The following is a 24,785-nucleotide window of genomic DNA, read 5'->3' as shown; positions in this document are numbered from 1 at the left end:
AAAATTTTGATAAAATTTTCTTTAGAATTAAAATTTTGAAAAAATTTTCTAAAGAAACAAAATGTTGTCAACATTTTTCCAAAAGAAATAAAATTTTTCTATAGAAATAAAATTTTGACAAAATTTCTTATAGAAATAAAACTTTGAAAACATTGTCTATAGAAATAAAATTTTATTTTTACGATTTGTAGATTTTTGATAAAATTTTCTTAAAATTTTTATACCCTCCATCATAGGATGGGGGTATATTAACTTTGTCATTCCGTTTGTAACACATCGAAATATTGCTCTAAGACCCCATAAAGTATATATATTCTGGGTCGTGGTGAAATTCTGAGTCGATCTAAGCATGTCCGTCCGTCCGTCTGTTGAAATCACGCTAACTTCCGAACGAAACAAGCTATCGACTTGAAACTTGGCACAAGTAGTTGTTATCGATGTAGGTCGTATGGTATTGAAAATGGGCCATATCGGTACACTATTACGTATAGCCCCCATATAAAGGGACCCTCAGATTTGGCTTGTGGAGCCTCTAACAGAAGCATATTTCATCCGATCCGGCTGAAATTTGGTACATGGTGTTGGTATATGGTCTCTAACAATCATGCAAAAATTGGTCGACATCGGTCCATAATTATATATAGCCCCCATATAAACCGATCCCCAGATTTGGCTTGCGAAGCCTCAAAGAGGAGCAAATTACATCCGATCCGGCTGAAATTTGGTACATGGTATTGGTATATGGTCTCTAACAACCGTGCAAAAATTGATCCACATCGGTCCATAATTATATATAGCGCCCATATAAACCGATCCCCAGATTTTGGTTGCGAAGCCTCAAAGAGGAGCAAATTATATCCGATCCGGCTGAAATTTGGTACATGGTATTGATATATGGTCTCTAACAACCGTGCAAAAATTGATCCACATCGGTCCATAATTATATATAGCGCCCATATAAACCGATCCCCAGATTTTGGTTGCGGAGCCTCAAAGAGAAGCAAATTTCATCCGATCCGCCTGAAATTTGGTACATGATATTGGTATATGGTCTCTAACAACCATGCAAAAATTGATCCACATCAGTTCATAATTATATATAGCCCCATATAAACCGATCCCCAGATTTGGCTTGCGAAGTCTCCAAGAGAAGCAAATTTCATCCAATCCGGTTGTAATTTGGAACATGGTGTTAGTATATGATCTTTAACAACCGTGCCAGAATTGGTCCATATCGGTCCATAATTATATATAGCCCCCATATAAAACGTTCTCCAGATTTGACCTCCGGAGCCTCTTGGAGGAGCAAAATTCATCCGATCCGGTTCAAATTAGGAACGTGGTGTTAGTATATGGTCGCTAACAACCGTACCAAAATTGGTCCAATCACACAAAAATTGGTCCATATCGGTTCATAATCATGGTTGCCACTAGAGCTAAAAATAATCTACCAGAATTTTATTTCTATAGAAAATTTTGTCAAAATTTTATTTCTATAGAAAATTTTGTTAAAATTTTATTCGGTTCATAATAAAATTGTCATCATTGTCAAAATTTTATTTCTATAGAAAATTTTGTTCAAATTTTATTCGGTTTATAATCATGGTTGCCACTCGAGCCAAAAATAATCTACCAAGATTTTATTTCTATAGAAAATTTTGTCAAAAGTTTATTTCTATAGAAAATTTTGTTAAAATTTTATTTATGTAGACATTTTTGTCAAAATTTTCTTTCTATAGAAAATTTTGTGAAAATTTTTATTTCTATAGAAAATTTTGTGAAAATTTTATTTCTATAGAAAATTTTGTTAAAATTTTATTTCTGTAGAAAATTTTGTCAAAATTTTATGTCTACTTTGTCAAACTGAATTATATACGTATTGGATCGATCTTTTTTGATTTAATATATACCACGTATGGACTTACATACAATTTAGAAGATGGTGTTAGGAGGTTTTAAGATACCTTGCCATCGGAAAGCGTTACCGCAACTTACGTAATTCGATTGTGGGTGGCAGTGTTTAGAAGAAGTTTCTACGCAATCCATGATGGAGGGTACATAAGCTTCGGCCTGGCCGAACTTACGGCCGTATATACTTGTTGTAGATTATTTTTAGTACGAGTGGCATCCGTGGTAATGGCACGTGAAAGATTTATTCCCATTTAAATGCTGGAGGGCTCTAACTATAGCCTCACATAGTTCTCTATCCAAACCAATCACTTTATTACGCTTGAGTTCCATCACGAATAACTTTATTTTTGAATGTAATATATCAAAATGCTTTTGTAAGCTTGTAAACAATAAAATTAACTATCACTGGAATAATTCTGTCAGCTGACAGACTGTAGCTTAGAAATAATAGCATACTGAAAATTTCGAATAAAAGAAAAATCGAAAATTTGTGATTCTCATTACAAAACCTATACCATACCTATGCCTATACATGATAATCTTCACCTAAAACTTGAACAAACTTTAGTTCTAAATCTAATACTGGTTTACTATCTCCTACTATCAAAAAATAGGATCTAATCTTTTATCCCCCTATCCTATTTGCCATTTTATTAAATACCACATTATTGCCAAGAACATATTTTGTAGCACGTCTTTTGTGTCCTTACTTGATTAACTCAATTGTGCCTCTCTAATATCCATGGCATCATTGTCAAAAACGAAATTGTAGATGACACAGTCTACTCATGACACTTTGTCCATGAACCCCATGAAGAACATGAGAAAAATATGAAATAGGAATCTCTTACTCCTCTCTCTCTCTCTCCACATATAAGCTCTACTACTATTTACGTCTTCCTTTTAATGCTCATAGTGATGATGGTGATGATGATGGTCTTTGTGAAATGAGGGAGAGTTATGAGACCAACAGTGAGGTGACATAAATGACGTATTACAATGTCAGGAAACTTCTCTTCTCTATCATCGTTCCTCTCTTCAAGTGAATTACAAAGTTTTGACATTTCTCATACCCCCTAAATGACTAACTAGAGTAGTTAGAGGGGGTTTTCCATTGGATGGGGAATTGTTGTCTTTCTTTTAAGAAAACTTCTCAGTACAGCATGAGGCTGATTGACAAGGTTTTGAACTGAAATCATGGAAAATATGCGAAAATTAATGAAAAACAACGACATTGCTTCAATCAATGAATTCTCCCTATCGCTCAGTCTATCAGTCTTGATTTTTAAAAAAGTTCCAATTTTTTATCATTTCTAGTTGTTTTTATAGCCAAGTATATATTTTTTGTTTCTTTTTTCTGAATCCTTGATACAATTCAATGAATATTTACCGACCATTTGAGAAAAACACAAAACGCAATTGTCGAAATCATTCCCCAATTTCTTTTGAAATGACACCACAGATAATTTCCAATTGCCAATCAAGTCATTGAGGCATTGAGGCATTGAAACATAAACATATTGGAACTAAACTTGGAAAATATTAGAGACGCAATTATTAATAATAAATAAAATTCCAGAAAATTTTGCGCCACAGATACTTGGATAGAGTCTATGAATTCAACATAAGTAGAGGAAGAGTTTTTGTAAATAGGGTGGTGATGATAGCCTGATATCGCACGCAAGTTTCGGAAATTTTCCATTTATTCTAACTTTTTGGAAAATTTCAAAGAGTTCTATTTTTATACCCACCACCATAAAATGGTGACGGGGGTACTGCCTTCAATAATGGCGCTATTGTCCTGAAATTTGTATTTTATATCCGATTAAAAAATTTTGTCAATTTTTTATTTCTATAGAAAATTTTGCCAAATTTTTATTTCTATAGAAAATTTTGTCAAAATTTTTTTTCTATACAAAAAAAAAAATATTTCTAGAGAGAATATTGTCAAAATTTTATTTCTAGAAAGAATATTGTCAAAATTTTATTTCCATAGAAAATTTTTTGTCAAAATTTTATTTTTATAGAAAATTTTGTCAAAATTTTATTTCTATAGATAATTTTGTCAAAATTTTTTTTTATAGAAAATTTTGTCAAAATTTTATTTTTATAGAAAATTTTGTCAACATTTTACTTCTATAGAAAATTTTTATTAAAATTTTATTTCCATAGAAAATTTTGTCAAAATTTTATTTCGAAGACAATTTTTATTACCGAAAATTGTGCCTATCGGTCCATGTTTTGGTATAGCCCCCATATGGACCGATTTCCCGATTTTGCTTCTTGGGCGTCTAGAAAGTGTATTTTCTATCCGATTTGCCTGAAATTGGAAATCTAGAGGTATTCTAGGACCATAAAGAGGTGTGGCGAAAATGGGGTGTATCGGTCCATGTTTTGATTATACCCTATGTAAACCGATCTCCCGATTTTATTTCTTGGGCTTCTAGAATCCGTAGTTTTAATCAAATTTACCTCAAATTTGAAATCCTATTAATTGTAATTTTTTGGATTTTTTTTTTTTTTTGAAAAATTTTCTATTTTATATATTTGTGAAAATTTTACTGCCAATATTGGAAAATTCTCAAACTTATTGCTAGTTTTCCTAAATTTCCTATTTATTCGTATTGTTCGGAAATTTTCTTTTTATTGTACATTTTTGAAAACTTCTCTATTTATTGCAAATTTTTAGTAATTTCATTATAAGTATTTAAAAAATTTTCCTATGTATTTTTATTTTTAGAAATCTTCCTAATTTTAAAATATTTTTGGAAATTTTCTTATTGTATTTTATACATTTTTAAAAGATTTATTGTAAATTTTCGAAAAAAAAAACTTTTATTGCCAATTTCCGGAAAATTTTATGTTGATTGAAAATTTTTGCAAATGTTCATATTTAATGTAAATTTTTGAAAAATTGTCTACTTTTTGTAAAACTTCCTATTTATTGTAAATTTGCTAATACCCAGCAAAAAAATTTGGAACTTCTTCCAGAGGAACAACTTTAAAAGCACTTCCAGAAGATGTACTCCCAATGATGATCTTTATTTGAACTACACAGGAAGTTCTTTTAATTCAATTTTTTATAACTTGATTTTTTCATATTTTTAATGGGTAATGTTAACTTTTTTTTGTTTCAAATAGGTTAATGTTTTTAATGTTTTTAAGAATTCATAAAATGGTACAAATTATTTAAATTTTTTCGAAAAAAATGCTAAATCCAATCTGAAAAAATTGTAAATTTTTGAAAATATTTGAGGTCAAACGTTTCAGACAAGCGTTAGAATCAATTACAAATTATAAAAAATTATAAAAATTATTTATTTGACAAAATATCACAGAAATTTTTAATTTACATCCAAAATATTGAATTTGGATCACACCTAAAGAAGTGATGCAAATTCAGTGCAACGGCTGTTGAAATGGAGGACTTCCGCCCTATGACAAGCCCATGTTAAATTCATCGCTTCTGCGTCACTTTTGCACCACTTCCGGATCCAAAAAGAACATTTTCATTACTTTTTTGGCGATGCTTTTTTTGCTGGGTAGTTGTAAATTTTCAATAAATTTTCTATTAATTTTTAATTTTCGAAAAATATATTTAAAATCTATTTATTTTAAAATTTCAGACATTTTTGTATTTATTGCAAATTAACCTATTTGTTGTTAATTTTTGGAAAATTCCCCAATTATTGTAAATTTCCAGTAAATTTACTAATCATTACTAATTTTGCATTTATTTAGATTTTTCAGATATTTAACTCTTTATTGTAGATTTTTTTATTTTTTTTTTTTATTTATTCTAAATTTTTTGATTTTTTTATTTATTGTAGACTTTTTTAATTTTTTAATTTATTCTAAATTTCTGTTTTTATACCCTTCACCACTACTGTGGTACAGGGTATAATAAGTTTGTGCATTTGTATGTAACGCCAAGAAGGAAAAGTCTGACACCCATCGTTTAGTATACCGATCGTTTTAGAATTAAATTCTGAGTCGATTTAGCGATGTCCGTCTGTCTGTCTGTCCGTCTGTCTGTCTGTTGATGTATTTTTGTGTGCAAAGTAGAGCTCGCAGTTTTAGTCCGATTGTCCTAAAATTTGGTATAGGGTCCTGTTTCGGCTCAAAGACGATCCCTATTGATTTTGGAAAAAATCGGTTCAGATTTAGATATAGCTGCCATATATATTTTTCACCGATCTGGTCATAATTGGCGTGTATATCAACCGATCTGCCTCAAATTCTGTACATCTGAATATTTTATAAGTCTCGAAAAACTTGCAAAATATCAGCCAAATCGGTTCAGATTTAGATATAGCTCCCATATATAGCTTTCGCCCGATTTACACTCATATGACCACAGAGGCCAATTTTTAACTCCGATTTAGTTGAAAACTTTCACAGGGAGTAGAATTAGCATTGCAGCTATGCGTGCCAAATTTGGTTGAAATCGGTTCAGATTTAGATATAGCTCCCATCTATAGCTTTCACCCGATTTACACTCATATGACCACAGAGGCCAATTTGTTACTCCGATTTAGCTGAAATTTTGCACAGGGAGTAGAATTAGCATTGTAGCTATGCGTGCCAAATTTAATTGAAATCGGTTCAGATTTAGATATAGCTCCCATATATATGTTTTTCTAATTTCGACAAAAATGGTCAAAATACCAACATTTTCCTTTGAAAATCGCCACTGCTTAGTCGAAAAGTTGTAAAAATGACTCTAATTTTCCTAAATTTCTAATACATATATATCGAACGATAAATCATAAATAAACTTTTGCGAAGTTTCCTTAAAATTGCTTCAGATTTAAATGTTTCCTATATTTTTTTACTAACATTGTGTTCCACCCTAGTGCATTAGCCGACTTAAATTTTGAGCTTATAGATTTTGTAGAAGTCTATCAAATTCTGTCCAGATCGAGTGATATTTAAATGTATGTATTTGGGACAAACCTTTATATATATCCCCCAACACATTTGACGGATGTGATATGGTATCAAAAAATTTAGATCTACAAAGTGGTGTAGGGTATAATATAGTCGGCCCCGCCCGACTTTAGACTTTCCTTACTTGTTTTTTTTTTTTTATTTATTGTAAATTTACATAAAATTCCCCAATTTTTGTAAATTACACTAGCCAACAACCATTTTGTGAATTGTTTCTAGCATATTTTTCTTATTAATTATGACCTACTAAACACGAAAATGGTTTTTAAAAAATTTTCTGTCGATTGGTTTTCGAGACATAATTTTTTTAATTTTTTTTTTTTTAATTTTTGGAGGTACACCTACAATTTTGAGCATATCTTTCGTTTTCTTTGACCTTTTTGATCCTAATACTACTCAAATTAAAGAAAATTGAGCCGTCTACTACTCATTCTCAGAAAATTTTCAAATCGGGTAAGTAGTTTGGATGTTAGCGGCTTAAAAAGGTAAAAAAAACGGCGTTTTTTAAGTAAAAATGGGGCAAAAAAAAAACATATAAAAATTCATATAAAATATAAAAAAAATTCTAACGGCAATTTTTTGTTTTTTTTTTTTGCGTGTAGCTGGAATCTTTACAAAGAAATTAAGCCCTTACTTAACAAAATCTGACAACAAATAGCGGAAAAAAATTATATCTCGAAAACCAATCGACAGAAAATTTTTTAAAAATCATTTTCGTGTTTAGTAGGTCATAATCAATAAGAAAAAATATGCTAGAAACAATTCACAGAGAAAAGTTTGTTATTTGTTGCCTAGTGTTATTGAACATGATTGAAAAACATCATATTTATTGTAAATTTTTAGAAAATTTCTTATTCCTTCAAAATGTTTGAAAATTTTCTCATTTTTTATACCCTTCACCACTACTGTGGTAAAGGGTATAATAAGTTTGTGCATTTGTATGTAACGCCAAGAAGGCGTAATCATAGACCAACCTTTTAGTATACGGATCGGCTTAGAATTAAATTCTGAGTCGATTTAGCGATGTCCGTCTGTCTGTCTGTCTGTCTGTCTGCCTGTCCGTCTGTCTGTCTGTCTGTTGATGTATTTTTGTGTGCAAAGTACAGCTCGCAGTTTTAGTCCGATTGTCTTAAATTTGGTATAGGGTCCTGTTTCGGCTCAAAGACGATCCCTATTGATTTTGGAAAAAATCGGTTCAGATTTAGATATAGCTGCCATATATATTTTTCACCGATATGGTCATAATTGGCGTGTATATCAACCGATCTTCCTCAAATTCCGTAAATCCGAATATTTTATGGGTCTCGAAAAACTTGCAAAATATCAGCCAAATCGGTTCAGATTTAGATATAGCTCCCATATATAGCTTTCGCCCGATTTACACTCATTTGCCCACAGAGGCCAATTTTTTGCTCCGATTTAGTTGAAATTTTGCATAGGGAGTAGAATTAGCATTCTAGCTATGCGTGCCAAATTTGGTTGAAATCGGTTCAGATTTGGATATATCTCCCATATATAGCTTTCGCCCGATTTACACTCATATGACCACAGAGGCCAATTTTTTGCTCCGATTTATTTGAAATTTTGCACAGGGAGTAGAATTGGCATTGTAACTATGCGTGCCAAATTTGGTTGAAATCGGTTCAGATTTAGATATAGCTCCCATATATATGTTTTTCTGATTTCGACAAAAATGGTCAAAATACCAACATTTTCCTTGTTAAATCGGCACTGCTTCGTCGAAAAGTTGTAAAAATGACTTTAATTTTCCTAAACTTCTAATACATATATATCGAGCGATAAATCATAAATCAACTTTTGCGAAGTTTCCTTAAAATTTCTTCAGATTTAAATGTTTCCCATATTTTTTGTACTAACATTGTGTTCCACCCTAGTGCATTAGCCGACACAAATTTTGAGTCTATAGATTTTGTAGAAGTCTTTCAAATTCTGTCCAGATCGAGTGGTATTTAAATGTATGTATTTGGTATAAACCTTTATATATAGCCCCCAACACGTTTGACGAATGTGATATGGTATCGAAAATTTAGATCTACTAAGTGGTGCAGGGTATAATATAGGCGGCCCCGCCCGACTTTAGACGTTCCTTACTTGTTTTAAAATATTTTTGGAAATTTTCTTATTGTATTTTATACATTTAAAAAAGATTTATTGTAAATTTTCAAAACAAAAAAATTATTGACAATTTCCGGAAAATTTTGATTAAAAATTTTTGCAAATGTTCATATTTAATGTAAATTTTTGAAAAATTGTCTACTTTTTTGTAAAACTTCCTATCTATTGTAAATTTGCTAATAGTTGTAAATTTTCAATAAATTTTCTATTAATTTTTAATTTTCGAAAAATATATTTAAAATCTATTTATTTTAAAATTTCAGAATTTGTTTTATTTATTGCAAATTATCCTATTTGTTGTTAATTTTTGGAAAATTCCCCAATTATTGTAAATTTCCAGTAAATTTACTAATCATTACTAATTTTCCATTTATTTCGATTTTTCAGATATTTAACTCTTTATTGTAGATTTTTTTATTTCTTTTTTTTTATTTATTCTAAATTATTGTATTTTTTTTTTTATTTATTGTAGATTTTTGTAATTTTTTTATTTATTCTAAATTTTTGTTTCTTTTTTTTTATTTATTGTAAATTTACATAAAATCCCCCAGTTTTTGTAAATTATTGAACATGATTGAAAAAACATGATATTTATTGTAAATTTGTAGAAAATTTCTTTTTACTTAAAATTGTTTGAAAATTTTCTTTTTTTTTAATTTTGGAAATATTCCTAATTATTATAAATTTTCTTATTTATTGTAATTTTAAAAGATTTCCATTTATTGTAAATTTTTCCGTTTTTTGTAAGTTTTCAGAAAGTTTCCTAGTTCTTGTAAATTTTCGTAAAATTTCGTATTTATTGCAAATTTTCGGAAAATTTTCGCATTTATTATAATTTTTAAAAAACTTGCTTATGTTTGTAAATTTTTGGAGAGATGCTTACATAGAAGAAAATTTCACGAAAATTTTTCCAATTAAAATCTTAATTGAGTTTTAAAAAAGAATTCAATTAAAAATTTAATTGATTCAAAAAATTTTTTTAATTGAAATAAAAATCAATCACACAAATTAATAGTATCAACTAATTTTTTAATTGGATCAATTAATTTTTAATTGACTGTCAATTAATTTTTTAATTGATACTATCATTTCTGTGATTGAAGAAAAATCTATTTATTTTAAAATTTCAGACATTTTTTTTTTTAGTGCAAATTATCCTATTTGTTGTTAATTTTTGGAAAATTCCCCAACTATTGTAAATTTCCAGTAAATTTACTAATCATTACTAATTTTCCATTTATTTCGATTTTTCAGATATTTAACTATTTATTGTAGATTTTTGTAATTTTTTTTTTATTTATTCTAAATTTTTGTAATTTTTTTTTTATTTATTGTAGATTTTTGTAATTTTTTTATTTATTCTAAATTTTTGATTTTTTTATTTAATGTATGTTTACGTAAAATTCCCCAATTTTTGTAAATTATTGAACATGATTGAAAAACATCATATTTATTGTAAATTTTTAGAAAATTTCTTATTCCTTAAAAATGTTTGAAAATTTTCTTTTTTTTTTTAATTTTGGAAATATTTCTAATTATTATAAATTTTCTTATTTATTGTAATTTTAAAAGATTTCCATTTATTATAAATTTTCCAACATTTTCGCGTGTTTTTGTAAGTTTTCAGAAAGCTTCCTAGTTCCTGTAAATTTTCGTAAAATTTCGTATTTATTGCAAATTTTCGGAAAATTTCCGCATTTATTATAATTTTTGAAAAACTTGCTTATGTTTGTAAATTTTTGGAAAGTTGCTTACACAGAAAAAAAATTTCACGAAAATTTTTCCAATTAAAATCTTAATTGAGTTTAAAAAAAAAATTCAATTAAAAATTTAATTGATTCAAATTTTTTTTTAATTGAAATAAAAATCAATCACACAAATGAATAGTATCAATTAATTTTTTAATTGGATCAATTAATTTTTAATTGACTGTCAATTAATTTTTTATACCCTCCATCATAGGATGGGGGTATATTAACTTTGTCATTCCGTTTGTAACACATCGAAATATTGCTCTAAGACCCCATAAAGTATATATATTCTGGGTCGTGGTGAAATTCTGAGTCGATCTAAGCATGTCCGTCCGTCCGTCCGTCCGAAATCACGCTAACTTCAGAACGAAACAAGCTATCGACTTGAAACTTGGCACAAGTAGTTGTTATCGATGTAGGTCAGATGGTATTGAAAATGGGCCATATCGGTGTACTTTTACGTATAGCCCCCATATAAACGGACCCCCAAATTTGGCTTGTGGAGCCTCTAACAGAAGCATATTTCATCCGATCCGGCTGAAATTTGGTATATGGTGTTGGTATATGGTCTCTAACAACCATGCAAAAATTGGTCCACATCGGTCCATAATTATATATAGCCCCCATATAAACCGATCTCCAGATTTGGCTTGCGGAGCCTAAAAGAGAAACAAACTTCATCCGATCCGGCTGAAATTTGGTACATGGTGTTGGTATATGGTCTCTAACAACCACGCAAAAATTGGTTCACATCGGTCCATAATTATATATAGCCCCCATATAAACCGATCCCCAGATTTGGCTTGCGGAGCCTCAAAGAGAAGCAAATTTCATCCGATCCGGCTGAAATTTGGTACATGGTATTGGTATATAGTCTCTAACAACCGTGCAAAAATTGGTCCACATCGGTCCATAATTATATATGGCGCCCATATAAACCGATCCTCAGATTTGGGTTGCGGAGCCTCAAAGAGAAGCAAATTTCATCCGATCCGCCTGAAATTTGGTACATCATATTGGTATATGGTCTCTAACAAACATGCAAAAATTGGTCCACATCGGTTCATAATTATATATAGCCCCCATATAAACCGATCCCCATATTTGGCTTGCGAAGTCTCCAAGAGAAGCAAATTTCATCCAATCCGGTTGTAATTTGGAACATGGTGTTAGTATATGATCTTTAACAACCGTGCCAGAATTGGTCCATATCGGTCCATAATTATATATAGCCCCCATATAAAACATTCTCCAGATTTGACGTCCGGAGCCTCTTGGAGGAGCAAAATTCATCCGATCCGGTCCAATTAGGCACGTGGTGTTAGTATATGGTCGCTAACAACCATACCAAAATTGGTCCAATCACACAAAAATTGGTCCATATCGGTTCATAATCATGGTTGCCACTGAAGCCAAAAATAATGTACCAAAATTTTATTTCTATAGAAAATTTTGTCAACATTTTATTTCTATAGAAAATTTTGTCAACATTTTATTTCTACAGAAAATTTTGTAAAAATTTTATTCGGTTCGTAATAAAATTTTCATCATTGTCAAAATTTTATTTCTATAGAAAATTTTGTCAAAATTTTATTTCTATAGAAAATTTTGTTCAAATTTTATTCGGTTCATAATCATGGTTGCCACTCGAGCCAAAAATAATCTACCAAGATTTTATTTCTATAGAAAATTTTGTGAAAATTTTATTTCTATAGAAAATTTTGTTAAAATTTTATTTCTGTAGAAATTTTTGTCAAAATTTTCTTTCTATAGAAAATTTTGTCAAAATTTTTATTTCTATAGAAAATTTTGTGAAAATTTTATTTCTATAGAAAATTTTGTTAAAATTTTATTTCTGTAGAAAATTTTGTCAAAATGTTATGTCTACTTTGTCAAACTGAATTATATACGCATTGGATCGATTTTTTGATTTAATATATACCACGTATGGACTTACATACAATTTAGAACATGGTGTTAGGAGTTTTTAAGATACCTTGCCATCGGCAAGCGTTACCGCAACTTAAGTAATTCGATTGAGGATGGCAGTGTTTAGATGAAGTTTCTACGCAATCCATGATAGAGGGTACATAAGCTTCGGCCTGGCCGAACTTACGGCCGTATAAACTTGTTAATTGATACTATCATTTCTGTGATTGAAGACATTTCAATTAAAAAATTAATTGGAACAATTAATTTCGTGATTGAATCCGAAAAAAAATGTTGTGTGTATTTATTGAAAATTTTTGGAAATTTTCATAATTACTAAAAATTTTCAGTAAATTTTCTACTCGTTGTTAATTTTTTGTAAATTTCCTATTTATTTCTATTTTTTGGAATTTTTCCTATTTATTATAATTTTTTGAAAATTTTTTTATTTATTTGAAATTTACAAAAAATATCCCACTTATAGTGAATTTTTGGAAAATTTCCTATTTCTAGAACATGTTTGAAAAATTTCCCTAAATTTTCGGAAATATTCCAATTTGCATTAAAATTTTTGGCAAAATTTGATATCCACAGTAACTACAATTAGATATTCTACAGATATATAAAAAAATTGCTACTATTATATTTTCCATTATTTATTTCTATTGTCCTATTCCCAGCCCCATTATAAATTGTTTTGGCTCTGTGCTACAAACTTTCCTACTTAGGCGTAAATTTCCATAGTATTCCATTGAAATTGAACTCCCCCAACAATAGTTTCCATAAATCTGCGATTGTAATGTCCCAGACAAGAAATCTTTACAAATCGTATCAATTAAATTGACAAATGTTCAGTCAATGGTCATCAGCTTAAGAGGAATAAATTTCGATTTAACGCTATTCGCAATGGAATATTCTTTGAAATTATTTTCTATTGCTCTTTACTGTCTTATTTTTGTTTTATTTTCCTAAAAAGGGAGCATTATACTCTAATATTTCTTGATAACAATTATGGTCATAAACGTCCAATTGTGGGTGGTTATTGTTTGTATTTATGCCGCATAAAAATATCGTAATTTGATTTGAGAATTATGAAGATTTCAGAAAATTGTCATTCATTGAATTTTCAAAGAATTTCAAATGAACTTTAAATGTACACTATAGTAAAGAGCGGAAAAGGGATAAAGAAATATTGTATGAAGGAATAGATAACGTTCAAAGAAAAAGTTGAATGGATACACTTTTTCACAGATGAAACAACTTTTTCTTAGATAGTAGTTAGATGGACCAGCTTTTTTTATCAAAAAATTGGTTTTATCTTAGAGAAAATTTAGAAGGACCCATTTGTCTTAGAGAAAGGTGGTGGAATGGACCAATATTTTCTTAAAGAAAACCCTGATTAACCAACTTTTTCTGATCTAACTTTTTCTTGGAGAAAATTTGGATGAACCAACTTTCATGTAGACGAAAGTTGGATGAAGCAACTTTTTAGCCAAAATTTTAATAGAGAGTCATCGTGATACCATGGTTAACATGACCGTGGGTCATGGGTATAATCTCAGTTTTGACCAACCACCAAAAAATTGTTCAGCGCTGGTTTATCCCGGCTTTATACTAACTGCTACTATCATTTCTGTGATTGAAGACATTTCAATTAAAAATTAATTGGATCAACTAATTTCGTGATTGAATCAGAAAAAAACTTTTTTGTGTGTTCGTTCTTATCACTGAGTGCTACCCGACTCTATGTTGAGCTCAAAGACAAGGGTTCTCATTTTTATAGCCGTGTCGGAACGGCGTTCCACATTGCCATGAAACCATTCAGAGAAGCTTTAAAACCCTCAGAAATGCCACCACCGCTGAAAAACTTTTTGGTGTTCGGTCGAAGCAGGAATCGAACCCACGACCTTGTGTATGCAAGGCGGGCATGCTAACCATTGCACCACGGTGGCTCTGAGGTAGTTGGATGGACCAACATTTTCCTAGATAAAAGCCTGATGGACAAACTTGTTTTAGAGAGGAGTTAGATGGAATGACCCACTTTTTATACCATCCACCATAGGATGGGGGTATATTAACTTTGTCATTCCGTTTGTAACACATCGAAATATTGCTCTAAGACCCCATAAAGTATATATATATATATATATATATATATATATATATATATATATATATATATATATATATATATATATATATATATATATATATATATATATATATATATATATATATATATATATATATATATATATATATATATATATATATATATATATATATATATATATATATATATATATATATATATATATATATATATATATATATATATATATATATATATATATATATATATATATATATATATATATATATATATATATATATATATATATATATATATATATATATATATATATATATATATATATATATATATATATATATATATATATATATATATATATATATATATATATATATATATATATATATATATATATATATATATATATATATATATATATATATATATATATATATATATATATATATATATATATATATATATATATATATATATATATATATATATATATATATATATATATATATATATATATATATTCTGGGTCGTGGTGAAATTCCGAGTCGATCTAAGCATGTCCGCCCGTCCGTCCGTCCGTCTGTTGAAATCACACTTCCGAACGAAACAAACTATCGACTTGAAACTTGGCATAAGTAGTTTTTGTTGATGGTATGGTATTGCAAATGGACCATATCGGACCACTTTTACGTATAACCCCCATATAAACTGACCCAAAGATTTGGCTTGCATATTTCATCCGATCTGGCGGAAATTTGGTACATGGTGTTAGTATATGGTATCTAATAAACATGTACAAAGTGGGCCATATCGGCCCATAATTATATATAACCCCCATATAAACCGATCCCCAGATTTGGCTTTCGGATTCTCTAAGAGAAGCAAATTTCATCCGATCCGGTTGAAATTTGGTACATGGTGTTAGTATATGATATCTAACAACCATGCAAAAATTGGCCCACGTCGGTCCATAATTATATGTAACCCCCATATAAACCGACCCCCAGATTTGATCTGCGGAGCCTCTTGGAGAAGAAAACTTCATCCGATCCGGCTGAAATTTTGATACGTGGTGTTAGTATATGGTCTCTAACAGTCATGCAAAAATTGGTCCACATCTGTCCATAATTATATATAGCCCCCATATAAACCGATCCCCAGATTTGACCTCCGGAGCCTCTTGGAGGAGCAAAATTCATCCGATTCAGTTGAAATTTGGTACGTGGTGTTAGTATATGGTCTCTAACAGTCATGCAAAAATTGGTCCACATCGGTCCATAATTATATATAGCCCTCATATAAATCGATCCCCATATTTGACGTCCGGAGCCTCTTGAAGGAGGTTGAAATTTGGTACATAGCACTAGTATATGGCCGCTAACAGCCATGTAACAATTGGTCCTTATCGGTCTATAGTTATATACAGCCGATCGCCAACCACACAAAAATTGGCCCATATCGCCAAAAATAATCTACCAAAATTTTATTTCTATAGAGAATTTTGTAAAAATTTCATTTCTATAGAAAATTTTGTCAAACTGAATCACATGGACCGTATGGATTAACTTACAATTTAGAAGACGGTGTTAAGAAGTTTTAAGATACCATGCCATCGGCAAGTGTTACCGCAACCCAAGTAATTCGATTGTGGATGATAGTCTTTAATAGAAGTTTCTACAATCCATGGTTCGGCTTGGCCGAACTTACGGCCGTATATACTTGTTCTTTTTCTTTTCTTTTCTTTTCTTTCCTTAGAGAGGAGTTAAATGAACCAATTTTTCTTAGAGAAAGGTTGGATTGATCAACTGTTTCCTAAATAATGGAGTATAATGGAGCTAATTTTTCGTAGAGAAAAGTTTGGATGGGCCACCTATCTTAGAGAAATTTTGGATGGACCAACTTTTTCTTCGATGGAGCGTAGAGTAGAGGTGTGCACGTCACACGAAATTGACGCACGAATTTTGACGCACGAAAATTTTCGTGACTCACGTGTGAGTCGGAAAGTGAGTTCTCTCAACTTTTCTTGACGAAAGGTTACTTTAAATCAAATTTTCTATAAGTTGGTCGAACTAACGTCTGTAAACGAAAATGTTTCAGTGAACTTCTAAACGATTAAAGAAGTTCCATTGTGGTCCACACAATTTAGTTTCTGTTTTTTATTTAATTTTACTATTTTAATGCATAGTTGCAGGCTTCAATCCTATAGTTTTGGCAACTGTCCAAAATTTCCTCAATACTCAATGGCATTCCTTATTGACCAATTGCTGCAAGGAAAGCTTAGTCATTGTGCATATTTCCATAGTATAGCCAATTCATAAATGTCCATATCATTCAAATAAATATACTATGGATAGCTCGTAAATGTTTTAGATGCTCCAGCTATAGGAACTACAGTACTTTATTGGTCATGCTAAAGTAGAAGACCATGGTTTTTGAGTCATAGCTTTTTTGTTTTTTTTTGTTTTTGGTTGGTACATTGACTAAAAACTCACAACATGGCAAATTAATATTCATTACTTGTGGCTTATTGTGGGAGCAGAGAGAACTCTCAAAAAATTTACACTCTCGTAAATTCCATTTAAAGATATTCTTAGTTTACAACGAATTTTGCAACAATAACACGTATAAAAATACACACCCACGTTTGGTAAATTTCATTCAGAGGACTATGGCCATGATAAGGGTGGGTTTTCCAAAGAATTTTGTATGCCAAAATTGTATATATATAGTTTTGTCTTTTACCTTCAGTAAACCACAATCTCCCCCCCCCCCCCCTAAAGACATAATCCCTTCCATGGTGTAATGGTAAGCAAGCTCACCTTACAGAAGAATGCTCATAGACGCAATTCCAGTTGTGGTCGAATTCTAATTTTATTTCTATAGAAAATTTTGTCAAAATCTTATTTCTTTAGAAAACTTTGTCAAAATTATATTTCTATAAAAACTTTTGTTAAATTTTATTTCTATAGAAAATTTTGTCAAAAACGTTATCTCTATGGAAAACTTTTTCAAAATGTTATTTATATACAAAATTTTGTTAAAATTTTGTTTTTATAGAACATTTTGTCATAATTTTATTTCTATAGAAAATTTTTCAAAATTTTATTTCTATTATAAATTATAATAAAAGATAATTATAATAAAAGGAGCCACCGTGGTGCAATGGTTAGCATGCCCGCCTTGCATGCACAAGGTCGTGGGTTCGATTCCTGCTTCGACCGAACACCTAAAAGTTTTTCAACGATGGATTATCCCACCTCAGTAATGCTGGTGACATTTCTGAGGGTTTCAAAACTTCTCGAAGTGGTTTCACTGCAATGTGGAACGCCGTTCAGACTCGGCTATAAAAATGAGGTCCCTTGTCATTGAGCTTAACATGGAATCGGGCAGCACTCAGTGATAAGAGAGAAGTTCACCAATGTGGTATCACAACGGACTGAATAGTCTAAGTGAGCGTGAAACATCGGGCTGCCACCTAGCCTAACCTAACCTAACCTACCCTAACCTAATAAAAGATAATTTTGTTTTTATAGAAAATTTTGTAAATTTTTTTTATGGAAAATTTTCTCAAATTTTTATTTCTATAGAAAATTTTGTCAAAATTTTATTTCTATAGACCATTTTTTCAAAAATTGTATCTCTATAGAATATTTTGTCAAAATTTTAATTCTATAGATAATATTATTTTTATAAAAAGTTTTGTTAATTTTTTTTAATGGAAAATTTTCTCAAAGTTTTATTTCCATAGAACATTTTGTCAAAATTTTAATTCTATAGATAATATTATTTTTATAAAAAATTTTATCAATTTTTGTATCTATGGAAAATTTTGTCAAAATTTTATTTCTATAGAAAATTTTGTCAAAATGTCAATAGGAATTTGGTTAACATTTTATTTCTATAGAAAATTTTTTCAAAATGTCGCTTCTTAGAAAATTTTGTCAATAGGAATTTTGTCCAAATTTTATTTTTTTAGAAAATATTGTCAAAATTTTATTTCTATAGAAAATTTTGTCAGAATGTCGTTTCTTAGAAAATTTTGTCAAGCTGTCAATAGGAATTTTGTCTAATTTTATTTTTTAGAAAATATTGTCAAAATTTTATTGCTATAGAAAATTTTGTCAAAACGTCGTTTCTTAGAAAATTTTGTCAAACTGTCAATAGGAATTTTGTCCAAATTTATTTTTTTAGAAATTATTGTCAAAATTTTATTTCTATAGAAAATTTTGTTAAAATTTTATTTCGTTTTGTTTTGTTATTGTTGGCTTTGTTCTTTAAGCATTATTGTTGTTTTTTATTTCAGCTTAAAACCATACATTGACTAAACTACAAGTGTAGCTTAACCAACCTATAGATCTTGCAGTCTATAGGCTTTGCCCAAACAAATTTGACAACCATTCTTTACCTCTGTTGGTTTTAAGCTGAATAAAAAACAAGTATATACAGCACTAAGTTCGGCCGGGCCGAATCTTAAATACCCACCACAATGAACCAAATATTAGGGTTTCCTTTGAGGACACTTGAGGACACTTCCCGAAGATAAATTTAAAGATTTCACCTATGAGGACTATATCAGATTCTGGATTTATAAGAACCATTTTTGTTTGAGTTTTAGAGGAATCATTAACATCTCTTGTAAGTGTGCAAGAAAATTGTAAAATAACGTCTTGATTTGAAATCTTAAATCTGTAGAAGTAAAATCTGGAAATTTTACATTGAGTTTCAAGCAATTTTCATGATCAGTGCGCCTTCTACACCCTCAAGAAGTGAAGTCGGTCTATATGGAGGCATTACCAAAAGGACCAATAAAAACTTAATCCGATACACGTTTTTGTGAGCCTAAAATACCAGAATATTTACAATTTCAGGCAAATCAGATATAAACTACGGTTTCTAGAAACCCAAGGAGTTAAATCGGGAGATCGTTCTTATGGGGGCTATACTAAAATATGGACCGATACTCACCGTTTTCGGCACACCTCTTTATGACCCGAAAATACCTCTAGATTTCTAATTTCAGGCAAATAGGATAAAAACTTCGGATTCTAGAAGCCCAAGAAATAAAATCGGGAAATCGGTCTATATGGGGGCTATACTAAAATATGGACCGATACTCACCATCTTCGGTACACCTCTTTATGGTCCTAAAATACCTCTAGATTTACAATTTCAGACAAATTGGATAAAAACTACGGTTTCTATAAGCCCAAGATCCCAAATCGGGAGGTCGTTTTGTATGGGGACCATACCAAAACATAGACCGATACTCACAATTTTTGGCACACATATTTGTGGTCCTACAATACCTCTAGATTTCCAATTTCAGGTAAATTAAATAAAAACTGCGGTTTCTATAAGCCCAAGAAGTAGAATCGGGAGATCGGTCTATATGGGGGCTATACCAAAACATGGACCAATACTCACCATTTTTGGCACACCTCTTTATGGTCATAAAATACCTCTAGATTTCAAATTTCAGGCAAATTGGATAAAAACTTCGATTTCTATAAGACCAAGACCCCTAATCGGGTGGTCGGTTTATATGGGGACTATATCAAAACCTGGACCGATATAGCCCATCTTCGAACTTGACCTGCCTGCAGACAAAAGACGAGTTTGTGTAAAATTCCAGCACGATTGCTTCATTATTGAAGACTGTAGCGTGATTACAACAGACAGACAGACAGACAGACGGACAGACGGACATGGTTATATCGTCTTAGAATTTCTCCCTGATCAAGAATATATATACTTTATATAGTCGCAAATCGATATTTCGATGTGTTACAAACGGAATGACAAACTTATTATACCCCCGTCACCATTCTATGGTGGGTATAAAAACAACAAATTTTATTTCTATAAAAAATTTGGTCAACATTTTATTTCTAAAGAAAATTTTGTCAAAATTTTTTTTCTATAGAAAATTTTGTCAAAATTTTATTTCTATAGAAAATTTTGTCAAAATCTTATTTCTATAGAAAACTTTGTTAAAATTTTATTTCTATAAAAAATTTTGTTAAAATTTTATTTCTAAAGAAAATTTTGTCAAAATGTCAATAGGAATTTTGTCCAAATTTTATTTTTTTAGAAAATATTGTCAAAATTTTATTTCTATAAAAAAATTTATCAAAATTTTATTTCTATAGAAAATTTTGTCAAAATGTTATTTCTATAGAAAATTTTGTCAAAATTTTATTTCTATAAAAAATTTTATCAAAATTTTATTTCCATAGAAAATTTTGTCAAAATTTTGTTACTATAGAAAATTTTGTCAAAATTTTGTTACTATAGAAAATTTTGTCATAATTTTATTTCTATAGAAAATTTTGTCAAAATTTTATTTCTATCGAAAATTTTGTCAAAATTTTATTTCTATAGAAAATTTTGTCAAATTTTATTTCTAAGAAAATTTTGTCAAATATTTATTTCTATAGAAAATTTTGTAAACATTTTAATTCCATAGAAAATTTTGCCAAACATTTTATTTTTATGGAAAACTTTGTCAAAATTTTATTTCTATAGAAAATTTTGTTAAAATTTTATTTTTATGGAAAACTTTGTCAAAACTTTATTTCTATAGAAAATTTTGTTTAAATTTTATTTCTATAGAAAATTTCGTAATCACTTTAATTCTATATAAAATTTTGTCAAAATTTTTATTCTACAGAAAATTTTTTCAATATTTTAATTCTATAGGACATTTTGTCAACATTTTATTTCTATAGAAAATTTTGTCAAATATTTATTTATTTGTAAAAATTTTATTTCTAAAGAAAATTTTGTCAAAATGTTATTTCTATAGAAAATTTTGTCAAAATTTTATTTCTATAAAAAATGTTGTCAATAGTTTATTTACTCGTATATAGAAAATCTGGACAAAAATTTATTTTTAAAAAAAATTTTATCAAAATTTTATTTCTATAGAAAATTTTGTCAATATTTTATTTCTAAGGAAAACTTTGTCAAAATTTTATTTCTATAGAAAATTTTATTTCAATAGAAAATTTTGTAATCACTTTAATTCTATATAAAATTTTGTCACAATTTTAATTCTATAAAAAATTTTCAAAATTTTATTTATTTTGTCAAAATTTTATTTACATAGAAAATCTGGAAAAAATTTTATTTCTATAAAAAAATTTGGAAAAAAATATATTTTTAAAGAAAATTTTATTTCTATAGAAAATTTTGCCAAATTTTTTCTATGGAAAATCTTGTCAAAATTTTATTTCTATAGAAAATGTTGACAAAAATTTTATCTCTATAAAATATTTTGTCAAAATTTTATTTCTATAGAAAATTTTGTCAAAATGTTATTTCTATAGAAAATTTTGTCAAAATTTTATTTCTATAAAAAAAAAATTGTTAAAATTTTATTTCTATAGAAAATTTTGTCAAAATTTTATTTCTATAGAAAATTTTGTCAAAATTTTATTTCTATAGAAAATTTTGTAAACATTTTAATTCCAAAAAAAAATTTGCCAACATTTTTTTTCTATGGAAAACTTTGTCAAAACTTTATTTCTGTAGAAAATTTTGTTAAAATTTTATTTCTATAGAAAATTTTGTTTAAATTTTATTTCTATATAAAATTTTGTCAAATTTTTATTCTACAGAAATTTTTTTCAAATTTTTAATTGTATATGACATTTTGTCAAAATTTTATTTACATAGAAAATCTGGGCAAAATTTTATTTCTCTAAAAAATCTGGAAAAAGTTTATTTTTAAAGAAAATTTTATTTCTATAGAAAATTTTGCTAAAATTTTATTTTAATAGAATATTTTGTTATTTCTATAGAAAATATTGTTAAATTTTATTTCTTTAATAAATTTGTAAAAATTTTATTTCTAAAGAAAATTTTGTCAAAATGTTATTTCTATAGAAAATTTTGTCAAAATTTTATTTCTATAAAAAATGTTGTCAATAGTTTATTTACTCGTATATAGAAAATCTGGACAAAAATTTATTTTTAAAGAAAATTTTATCAAAATTTTATTTCTATAGAAAATTTTGTCAATACTTTATTTCTATAGAAAATTTTGTCAAAATTTTATTGCTATAGAAAATTTTGTCAAAATTTTATTTCTATAGTAAATTTTATCAAAATTTTAATTCTATAGAAAATTTTGTCAAAATTTTAATTCTATAGAACATTTTTGTCAAAATTTTATATCCATAAAAAATTTTTCTAAAAATTTGAAATTTTCTAAAAAATTGAAGAAGCCATTTTATATGTTTTTCGCACAAGAAGTGTTGAATTACCCGATATTTCGTTAGTTTACATTGTGGAAGCTTTTATTCTTTAACATTTGACAAGTAGAAATTACTCCATTACTAAACACGGAACGATATATGTTTAAATATTAATGGCCAATATGGGAAACGTAATGGAATCAGTAAAACACAAAAAGTACTTAGCATCACCGTAGTTTTATTTTTGGCGATTCCTCTCGTATTTTCAACTTAACCTAACCTAACCATTATTTTATTTTTATTTTCCCTACTTAAAATAGTCCTTATTTTAATTTAATGTTACCAAAATAGAGTTGCTGTTGTTGTTGTATGCTTCTATATGGCTATAGTTTTGCCCTGCAATACGTGTCATCGTGTAGGTGTATTAGTTTGTTGTGTACAGTCATTATTTGTGTTATAGTAAAGCTGGTCCAGGGCCAACTATTATTCTACCACGCGATGCTATAAAACATTTGTCATTGAAAAAAATTGTCATTTTATTTTACAAACAACAAGCAAGCGAATTACGTACTCCATTTCATATTATGTTAGAGTGTGGCCCACACATACATACATATGTCCACAAATGCTAAACTATGCATATACACAAATAGAGATTCTTAGAGAGTGAGAGACAGTAGAGAGTAGCGTCTTACCAACTATCGTCTCATAGTGGCGTTCATTAGTTAAGAACGATTTTAAAAGTATTTTTCTTGAAATTTTTTTTACTAATCTTTCATTAAAAGTTATAAAAATCGAATAAATTAAAATTAAAATGTATATATCTTTTAAAAACTGTGAAGTGACAAATATGAACATCCAGAGTATTCCTCATTCAACCTCATTGCCAATATAAACTAATTTATTAATTTGCCTAAAAATATGCAACATTTTTCTAACATTGCATGTTATGACAATAACTATTAGTCCCCGTACCTTATATAGCTGTTCTATCTGCCCAAGTTGAAATAACAGGTACTATGTGTTATTTTTTATGGATAGCTCATTATATTGTTTACAAACCACTAAAAGCATTATTTTTAATTGAATTAAAGTATTGTACTCTAAGTTTATTTGATAATTTCCACTATTGGTTTGGTTAAGTTGAAATCAAACCGCATGTACAAGAATTTTAGCAGCCTATGACCGCTCTCACTCAGGTAGAAGTCTATCCATGACAACAGTGGCAGCGTTAGGTTAGGTTAAAGTGGCAGGCCGATTAAGTTTCAGGCTCACTTAGGATTCAGTCCATTGTGATATGTGGCAGCGATGATGTCTTCATTTCACTGTTATTTGTTTCCAAATAACAAGTAGGGTGGTATATACCCACCACCTCGAATCTTAAATACCCACCACCATGAATCAAATATAATAGTTTACTTTGAAAACTCTTCATCGTAGCGGATTACTTGTTAATATATAGAATTTTAGGGGGTTTGGTGACAAATCTTCTCCCAAGCAAATCAGTTCAACCAGTACGCTTTAAAGATTCTACGTATGAAGACTAGAACAGATTCTGGATTTATGAAAACCAATTTTGTTTGAATTTTATAGAAATCATAAACATATCGTGCAAATGATGAAATAACGCCTTGATTTGAAATCTTAAATCTGTAGATTTTTTCCGCCATTATTTAAATGAATACTAGGAGTAAAATCTTGAAATTTTACTTTCAGTTTCAAGCAATTTTCATGATCAGTGCGCCTGCTATACCCTGAAGGAAGTTTTTTCTTTTCTGAGGAACGAAATTTTAGACA

This window comes from Haematobia irritans, chromosome 5, assembly GCF_050003625.1.
Source record: "Haematobia irritans isolate KBUSLIRL chromosome 5, ASM5000362v1, whole genome shotgun sequence".
Taxonomy (NCBI): domain Eukaryota; kingdom Metazoa; phylum Arthropoda; class Insecta; order Diptera; family Muscidae; genus Haematobia; species Haematobia irritans.
The sequence above is the reverse complement of the archived record's forward strand: the minus strand, read 5'-3'. Positions refer to the sequence as shown.